Source organism: Salvelinus sp. IW2-2015, linkage group LG4p (assembly GCF_002910315.2).
Source record: "Salvelinus sp. IW2-2015 linkage group LG4p, ASM291031v2, whole genome shotgun sequence".
Classification (NCBI taxonomy): domain Eukaryota; kingdom Metazoa; phylum Chordata; class Actinopteri; order Salmoniformes; family Salmonidae; genus Salvelinus; species Salvelinus sp. IW2-2015.
Window position 1 is genome coordinate 23,094,978 of NC_036841.1, and position 10,767 is coordinate 23,105,744.

The 10,767-nt window shown below is 44.6% G+C and overlaps 1 pseudogene; it reads right to left on the reverse strand.

The window, feature by feature from the left end:
* Nucleotides 1-10,767, reverse strand: part of LOC111957931 (unconventional myosin-XVIIIa-like) — a 159,684-nt pseudogene that overhangs the window by 112,611 nt on the left and 36,306 nt on the right.

Genomic DNA, 10,767 nt, shown 5'->3' on the forward strand with positions numbered 1-10,767 from the left:
TTTATATTTTTGTTCAGTATATATACATACACACTCCCTCAGCTGTGTCTCACAAGTAATATAACAAAGTATCTATTACAAGTGTGATCATATACCTACATTTTTTWAAATAATTTKAAAATGGTCTGAGAAGAACAACATTGTCAGGGCAATTCAAGCAGAGCCAATATGCAGTGCTAACAAATTAGGCCTATAGCCTACTGCACAAACCTCATTGCAACATAAATGTTTTTAAATTGGTTAGTGTTGCATAGGCTTATGGTTGTAAGTCATGTTTTAAAAAATATCTGCGCGATAAATCTCGTCTTGCATCTTGACTCAGAAAAGGTTAGTGACCAATGAGCTAGGCTATAGGCCAGGTCAGTAAACGCTAGACTATTGGCCAGGTCAGTTACAGCTAGACTATAGGTCAGGTCATTTACAGATAGGCTATAGGCCAGGTCAGTTACAGCTAGACTATAGGTCATGTCAGTTACAGCTAGACTACAGGTCAGGTCAGTTACAGCTAGGCTATAGGTCAGGTCAGTTACAGATAGACTATAGGTCAGGTCAGTTACAGCTAGACTATAGGCCAGGTCAGTTACAGCTAGGCTAAGTAGAATCAGTTACAGATAGGCTAGGTCAGTCAGTTACAGCTTGACTATATGTCAGGTCATTACAGCTAGACTATATGTCAGTCAGTTACAGCTAGGCTATAGGTCAGGTCAGTTACAGATAGGCGATAATCAGGCCAGTTACAGATAGGCTATAGTCAGCCAGTTACAGCTAGGATATAGGTCAGGTCAGTTACAGCTAGGATATAGCTCAGGTCAGTTACAGCTAGACTATAGGCCAGGTCAGTTACAGCTAGACTTAGCCAGGTCAGTTACAGTAGGCTATAGTCAGGTCAGTTACAGATAGGCTATAGTCAGGCCAGTTACAGCTAGACTATAGTCAAGCCAGTTACAGCTAGATATAGGTCAGGTCAGTTACATATAGGCTATAGGTCAAGTCAGTTACAGCTAGACTATAGGTCAGGCCAGTTACAGCTAGATATATCAGTCAGTTACAGCTAGACTATAGGTCAGATCAGTTAAAGCTAGGATATAGCCAGGTCAGTTACAGCTAGGCTATAGGTCAGATCAGTTACAGATAGGCTATAAGTCAGGTCAGTTACAGCTTGACTATATGTCAGGTCAGTTACAGCTAGACTATATGTCAGGTCAGTTACAGCTATAGGCTATAGGTCAGGTCAGTACACGCTAGGCTATAGGTCAGGTCAGTTACAGCTAGACTATAGGTCAGGTCAGTTACAGCTAGACTATAGTCAGGTCAATTACAGCTAGACTAAGGTCAGTCAGTTACAGCTAGACTATAGCGTCAGGTCAGTTACAGATAGACTATAGGTCAAGTCAGTTAACTAGACTATAGGTCAGGTCATTACAATAGGCTATAGTCAGTCAGTTACAGCTAGACTATAGGTCAGGCCAGTTACACAGGCTAAAGGTCAGGTCAGTTACAAGAGGCTATAGGTCAGGTCAGTTACAGCTAGACTATAGGTCAGATCAGTTAAAGCTAAGCTATAGGCCAGAGTCAGTTACAGCTAGTATATAGGTCAGTTACAAGCTAGGCTATAGGCTCAGGTCAGTTACAGCTAGACTATAGGTCAGGCCAGTTACAGCTAGGATATAGGTCAGGCAGTTACAGATAGGCTATAGTCAGGTCAGTATTACAGATAGGCTATAGGTCAGATCAGTTACAGATAGGCTATAGGTCAGATCAGTTACAGATAGGCTATAGTCAGGTCATTACAATAGGCTATAGGTCAGGCCAGTTACAGTAGGCTAAAGGTCAGGTCAGTTACAAGATAGGCTATAGTCAGGTCAGTTACAGATAGACTATAGGTCAGATCAGTTAAAGCTAGGCTATAGCCCGTCAGTTACACTAGATATAGGTCAGTTACAGCTAGGCTATAGCTAGTCAGTTACAGCTAGACTATAGTCAGGCCAGTTACAGCTAGATATAGGTCAGGTCAGTTACAGATAGGCGTATAGTCAGGTCAGTTACAGATAGGCTATAGGTCAGGTCAGTTTCAGATAGGCATAGGTTCAGATCAGTTACAGAATAGGCTATAGGTCAAGTCAGTTACAGATAGGCTATAGTCAGGCTCAGTCTACAGATAGGCATAGTCAGGGTCAGTTACAGATAGGCTATAGGTCAGGTCAGTTACAGATAGGCTATAGGTCAGGTCAGTTACAGATAGGCTATAGGTCAGGTCAGTTACAGCTAGGATATAGGCCAGGTCAGTTACAGCTAGGATATAGGCCAGGTCAGTTACAGATAGACTATAGGTCAGGTCAGTTACAGATAGGCTATAGGTCAGGTCAGTTACAGATAGACTATAGGTCAGTTACAGATAGGCTATAGGTCAGGGCTGACGTCAGCAGACACAGCTGTGTTCAACTGCTAACAGAAGGGTCACGCACAAATGCATGTGCGTGCAAAAACAAACAGACACACACACACGCAGGAACCCTCCACTCCACTCTTCCTACCCCCTCTCCTCCTCTCCTCCTCCTCCCCTCTAGCCCTTCCTTCTGGGTACAGGCACTGCAACGCCACAAACACTGCTTGTTTTCATGGCAGCCAGGACAGGCAGGCTAATTCTATGTGGCTGCTGCTGTAATCTCTGTGGAATGCGTGGGGAATATGGCTGCTGGGGATTTGAGCTGGCCTCTGACCCCGTGTGCAGGGTCAATGGTCACGGGGGAGGTTCTACAGGGCCGTGACCACATCAACAGCCAACCATATTATGCTCTGTCAGCTGGGTTGGGTTGTGCTGGGGTGGGGTGGCCGCACAATAACTAGACTAGTGAGCAACATAAATCAGGGCTTGGGGGTGGGAGGGGAGAGAGAGGGCACAACATCAATATCTTTTAACACGGCCAAGCCTTCAGGCCAATTATGCACTTGTAAATTTAAATTCCAGCTTCTGCCTGAATGCACAAAATGTATAGGCACAGTACAGTTTAGGCAGACTGTTTAACAATGTGTAATAACACAGTCAATAATCACTGTCAATATTAACAATGTGTCATCATAACAATCTAATGTGTGTATAATGATCATTGGTCACCAGTCTTTTTAATGACAGAATTGAATGAAGGATGAAATAATGGGCGTACATTTTGGTTAGAACCATGTGACTGTAGCAGACTAACATTAGAGTGTGTGATCAAGCATTACAGTGTCTAACAGGATGTCACTCCGGGATTGTAGCCTGACATTACATTACAGTCTAACAGGATGTCACTCAGATGTAGCCTGACATTACATTACAGCGTCTAACAGGATGTCACTCAGGATGTTAGCCTGACATTACATTACAGTGTCTAACAGATGTCACCAGGTATTAGCCTGACATTACATACAGTGTCTAACAGGATTCACTCAGGGATGTAACCTGACATTACATTACCAGTGTCTAACAGGATGTCACTCAGGATGTAGCCTGACATTACATACAAGTGTCTAACAGGATGTCACTCAGATGTTATGCTGACATACATTACAGTGTCTAACAGGATGTCACTCAGGATGTTAGCCTGACATTACATCACAGGTCTAACAGGATGTCACTCAGAGTGTTAGCCGACATACATTACAAGTGTCTAACAATGTCACTCAGGATGTTAGCCTACATTACATTACAGTGTCTAACAGATGTCACTCAGGGATGTTAGCCTGACATTACATTACAGTGTCTAACAGGATGTCACTCAGGGATGTTACCTGACATATACATTACAGTGTCTAACAGGATGTCACTCAGGATGTTAGCCTGACATTACATTACAGTGTTCTAACAGGTAGTCACTCAGGGATTTTACCTGACATTACATTACAGTGTCTAACAGGATGTCACTCAGGGATGTTAGCCTGACATTACATACAGTGTCTAACAGGATGTCACTCAGGATGTTAGCCTGACATTACATTACAGTGCTAACAGGAGTTCACTCAGGGATGTTAGCCTGACATTACATTACAGTGTCTAACAGGCATGTCACTCAGGATGTTAGCCTGACATTACATTACAGTGTCTAACAGATGTCACTCAGAGATGTTAGCCTGACATTACATTACAGTGTCTAACAGAGTCACTCAGAGATGTTAGCCTGACATTACATTACAGTGTCTAACAGATGTCACTCAAGATGTTAGCCTACATTACATTACATGTCTAACCAGAGTCACTCAGGGATGTTAGCCTACATTACATTACGAGTGTCTAACAGATGTCACTCAGAGATGTTAGCCTGACATTACATTACAAGTGTCTAACAGCATGTCACTCAGGGATGTTAGCCTGACATTACATCACAGTGTTCTAACAGCATGTCACTCAGGGATGTTAGCCTGACATTACATTACAGTGTCTAACAGCATGTCACTCAGGAATGTTAGCCTGACATTACATCACAGTGTCTAACAGGACTGCGCTACTCACAAACACACAACCTCAGTCGCCTCCAGCCACTGTAATATCTGCTCAGATTGTAAACAGTGGCCTGGTCCCAACCAGGGCTGCTGATACTGTAGAGCAGGGTTCCCCAATAGGCGGCCCGAAGGACAAATTCGGCACGCGGGTGATTTTATTTGGTTATAGTATAATAATAATTTTCGTTGTTGGACATAAGACTGTTAAATCACCAGGAAATCAGCTCCTGTAGTCTAGCAAGTATTCCCATCCATAAATAGAGAGGCATATGTGATCGTATCCCAATGTAATCAAGGTTTGAAATGATTCTGTTTTTCTCAATACTATATCTGTTTGGGATTCTTGCAGTCAATTTGCAGCATACAAATGATTTAGAACTATGTTCCGGCCCTCCGCTCAAAGAAAAATCGGCCCATGGCTAAATGTAATTGTAGACCCCTGCTGTAGAGTCATCCTCAGTCAGAGTGTCTGTTACCAAACAAACACACTGGTAGGACACCTTATTGCCTGTACAACTAGAGGGGCTGGCTACCTACGGTTTATCTTTCAAGGGGAACAGCAAGGGTGTGTGTGTCTGTGGGTTCTCCTGACCCTGTGTGTGGAAACAAGGAGACACGCCAGCCCAGGGTTCTCCTGACCCTGTGTGTGGAAACACGGAGACACGCCAGCCCAGGGTTCTCCTGACCCTGTGTGTGAAAACAAGGAGACACGCCAGCCCAGGGTTCTCCTGACCCTGTGTGTGTAATGGAGACACTTCCTATCCTAAGTGACATAAACTGGTGAAACGTGACTGAGGTTTGAAGCCCTGACTGTGGCCTGTAACCCCTGGATGACCTTAAACTGCTTCAGAGGTCTGACAGTCTGAAAGGCTGCCTGCTTCATGGAAAGAGGGAGGGAACTGCAAAGTACAGTATGGATATTGGTACAGAACTCAAGAGCTCACGTCAAGCTGTGACAATCTGTGCAGAAGATGGAGATTAGTGGCTGTTTATTAACTAATGCACAAACCTCCCCTGAGTGAGTCTGTGATCTGATTGAAATGTCATACAGCCAATCTGTTTGAGTGACAGTCCGCCCATCTGTCTGAGAGTCATCTTCAACTAATAACATCTCAGAAACGCAGGGGGGAGGAGACGTGAAGAGGCCCGTTACCATGGAAACTAACTGCCGTGCCGTGCAGTCTCAGCAGTGACGATGGGCTTTTGCTAACGGAGCGTTCTGCTGTGTCATTCTGTTTCTGCAGAGGGAGGGGAGCCTCAGCTGCCTGCTGCCTGTGAGGCTGTGCACGTCACTAGAAGTCACTTTATCCTCAGAAGCAAGTGGAAAAAGGGTGGGTAAACACTGAACGCCGGTGGAGAAGGAAGGGCAGAGAGAGTGATATATGTCATTCACATTTAAAAACAGTACATACAGTGAAACATGACATTTTGAAAAATAAGCCAAGGGAGTTTTTGGAGCAAGAATAAAGACGACTTTCGAGTAGTAAGACATGTATAAAAGCAACAGATACCATTAATAAGAAGGGGCGAGAAGCATCTTATATGGTGAGCCACCGATGGGCTAGGACAGGCAAGCACCATACTATTGTGGAGGACTTAATTCTTCCTGCTGCCGCGAATTTATGGCTGGGACAATGCTGGGGGAAAAGGCCAAAAAACTATACAGACAATTACTCCATCAAACAACACTGTTTCACGATGCATCAGTGACATGCAGGAGATTTTGAAACAATTACTGCTTTGCATACAAGCCAGTGAATTATATGCGTTACAGCTGGATGAGTTAACAGACGTGGCTGGCCTGGCACAGCTCCTGGTATATGTCTGTTATGTTTATTAAGTCAATTAAGGAAGACATCCTCTTCTGCAAACCACTGGAAACCAGGACAACATGAGAGCATATATTTAAAGTACTGGACAGCTTAGTCAAATGGACTTTTGGTGGTCAAAATGTGTTGGTATCTGTACTGATGGCACAAAAGTCATGACAGGGAGACAGTGGAGTGGTAATGCGCATGCAAGCAGTGGCTCCCGACGCCACTTGGGTACACTGCAGCATCCACCGAGGGGCTCTTGCTGCTAAGGAAATGCCTGACAGCTTGAAAGACGTTTTGGACACTACAGTGAAAATTGTTAACTTTGTTATTAAAGCAAGGCCCCTGAACAATTGTGTGTTTTCTGATTATGCAATGATATGAGCAGCAACCATGTAGCGCTTTTACACCATACATATGTGCGCTGTTTATCAAGGGGCAAAGTATTGACACGTTTTTTTWAATTGAGAGACGAGCTTAAAGTTTTCTTTACTGACGATAATTTTCACTTGTCTGACCACTTGCATAATGACGAGTTTCTCACACGACTGGCCTATCTGGGAGATGTTTTTCTCGCCTGAATGATCTGAATCTAGGATTACAGGGACTCTCCACAACTATATTCAATGTGTGGGACAAAATTGAGGCTATGATTAAGAAGTTGGAGCTCTTTTCTGTCTGCATTAACAAGGACAACACACAGGTCTTTCCATCATTGTATGATTTTTTGTGTGCAAATGAACTCAAGCTTACAGACAATGTCAAATGTGATATAGCGAAGCACCTGAGTGAGCTGGGTGCGCAATTACGCAGGTACTTTCCCGAAACGGACGACACAAACAACTGGATTCGTTATCCCTTTCATGCCCTGCCTCCAGTCCACTTACCTATATCTGAACAAGAGAGCCTCATCGAAATTGCAACAAGTGGTTCTGTGAAAATTGAATTTAACTCTCCGCTCAGAGTTTCTTGCCTTGACAAATCGCGCTGTTAAGACACTGATGCCCTTTGTAACCACGTACCTATGTGAGAGTTGATTCTCGGCCCTCACTAGCATGAAAACTAAATACAGGCACAGACTGTGTGTGGGAAATTATTTAAGACAGATTCTCTCCAATACAACACAACATTGCAGAATTATGTGCATCCTTTCAAGCACACTCTTCTCATTAACCTGTGGTGAGTTATTCACGTTATTTGATGAACAAATAAGGGTTTATATGTAAGATGTCTAAATAAAGAGCAAAATTATTGAATATTATTATATTATTATTGGTACCCAGGTCCTGTAAGAGCTCTGTGTCACTTCCCACGATCCGGGTTTCTACAAAAACTCACACTCATTCTTATGTTTAATAAATGTATCGTATAGTGTGTGTGTGGCAGGCTTACAATGATGCCAAAAAACAACATTTGAGAGTGCGCTGACCCTGGTGCTGGAGTGGGTACGCAGCTGGAGGTTGAATGTTTGAAGGGGTACAGAACTATAAAAAGTTTGGGAACCACTTTTCTAGACGATTCTGTGCTTCCAACTTTGTGGGAATAGTTTAGGGAAGGCCCTTTCCTGTTTCAGCATGACATTGCCCCTGTGCAGAAAGCGAGGTCCATACAGAAATGGTGTGTCGAGATCGGTATGGAAGAACTTGACTGGCCTGCACAGAGCCCTGAAATCAACCCCATCGTACACKTTTGGGATGAATTGGAACGCCGACTGCAAGCCAGGCCTAATTGCCCAACATCAGTGCCCGACCTCACTAATGCTCTTGTGACTGAAGGAAGCAAATCCCCGCAGCAATGTTCCAACATCTAGTGTAAAGCCTTCCCAGAAGAGTGGAGGCTGTCATAGGAGCAAAGGGGGGACCAACTCCGTATTAATGCCCATGATTTTGGAATGAGATGTTTCAATTAGCAAGTATCCACATAGTTTTGGTCATGTAGTGTATAACTCCTTAATGATAATGTCAGTCTGGTTTAATTTACATTTAACATTTTTGTCATTTAGCAGACACTCTTATCCAGATTAACTTACAGGAGCATTTAGGGCTAAGTGCCTTGCTCTAGGGCAAGTCAAATGTTTCACCTAGGCGGCTCGGGGATTCGAACCAGCAACTTTTCGGTTACTGGCCCAATGTTTTTAACGACTAGGCTACCTGCCACCTTTTTGCTTTCAGTTGCCCTCAACCTATGTAGGCTACATGGTAAATAATGTTATACTCAGGTGGGAAAAGCATGTTGAAAGTGTATACAGTGAACCACATCAAAATCACAGTAATAGTGGCAGTGGTAATGACAGCAAGGACGTCTGTTCTGCATGGTCTGCCAGCTAATTTCATTGTTTAAATCCAAAGTGCAGTTAGACATTAATGTTCCTTATCACTGATTCCAGAACAGACTCAGACGAGGCCGTGGGGATAAATCCCCTGCTTGTATGAGCACAGCTGACAGATCTGGATCAGTGCCAGCAGCACTAACTGTAAGATACTGATCATCATTCCTTTTTTATTAGGGGTAGGGGGACTCTCTCTCTCTCTCTCTCTCTCTCTCAGAGACAGACAAGTCATATGTGGGCCATGAAGGAGGAGGAGGAATTCTGCTCTGAGTTATCCAGGGTGTTCTATTGTGCTGCACCTCAGGCAGCTGCACTGCACCTCTCCCAAAACGAGCCCTGTGATCAAGGTGTTGTGAAAGGCAGCCAGGACAGGATAGTGGTGTGCAGCTCGTTCTTGCACAGTAACAGCATTTTTTTATTGTGCTAGACGCCGGCTAGCGTGCTGATATGTTTCAACGTGATGCCCTGTGCAGTAGGCCTACTGTATGTGTTGTAAACGGTGACTCACCAGGACTTGTGTTTTATGGATTACAGTTATGACGTGTAATGACATTAAAATGACCTCACATGTATTTGCTTGTTACTTTGTGCCTCCTGGTAAAAACTGGATAGAAGTCCACAAATTTGACAAGTGATAAGTCATTCTATAAGAGCATCTGCAGAACAACGAGGCGCAGCAAGTAGCTGAATATGATGTAGTCGTCAGCATTTCAACACCACACCCTATGATGTGGTGGCTATGTACTTAGTTGCATAGTGCAGCACCAGCCAGGCTAGCCAGGCAGCCAGCAGGCAGGCAGGTAGCAGGTAGCCAGCCAGCCAGCAGGCAGGCAGGCAGGTAGCAGGTAGCCAGCCAGCCAGGTAGCAGGCAGCCAGCCAGCAGGCAGATAGCAGGCAGCCAGCCAGCCAGCAGGCAGGCAGGCAGGTAGCAGGTAGCCAGCCAGCCAGCAGGCAGGTAGCAGGCAGCCATCCAGAAAGCAGGTAGAAGGCCCGGCACTTGGGAGGAGGTGGTTAGCTAGTAGCCCACCACGTGTTGTCAGTCTCTTTACCCTTTGTTAACCTTCCGATCTCCAGCAACCCATTTAACTCCCTCCCTCTTATCGACCCAGGTGTGTCTAATCCCCCAATGTGGAAAAGCAGCCCGGATTAACTCTCACAGCACGACATCTCACTGACACGACATCTCACTGACACGACATCCTACATCTCATTGACACGACATCTCACTGACACGACATCTCACATCTCACTGACACTACATCTCACATCTCACTGACACTACATCTCACTGACACGACATCCTACATCTCACTGACACGACATCCTACATCTCACTGACAACATCCTACATCTCACTGACAACATCCTACATCTCACTGACAACATCCTACATCTCACTGACACGACATCTCACTGACACAACATTCTACATTCAACTGACATGACATCCTACATCTCACTGACATGACATCCTACATCTCACTGACATGACATCTCACTGACATGACATCTCACTGACACGACAATCTCACAGCAAGACATCTCACAGCAAGACATCTCACTGACACGACATCTCACAGCAAGACATCTCACTGACCACGACATCCTACATCTCACTGACACGACATCTCACTGACACGACATCCTACATCTCACTGACACGAACATCTCACTGACACGACATCTCACATCTCACAGGCACGACATCTACTGCCACGACATCCTACACTTCATCTGACAAACGACAATCTCACTGACACGACATCTCACTCTCACTGACCACTACATCTCACATCTCACTGACAACTGACATCTCACTGACACGACATCCTACATCTCACTGAACATACACATCCTACATCTCATGACACTCCTACATCTCATGACAACATCCTACATCTCACTGACCAACATCTTACATCTCACTGACCAACGACATCTCACTGACAACAATCTACATCTATGACATGACATCCTACATCTCACTGACACAACATTCCTACATCTCCACTGACACAACATTCTACATCTCACTGACATGACATCCTACATCTCACTGACACAATGACAATCCTACATCTCACTGACATGACATCTCACACTGACATGACATCTCACTGACACGACCGATCTCAAGCAAAGAAC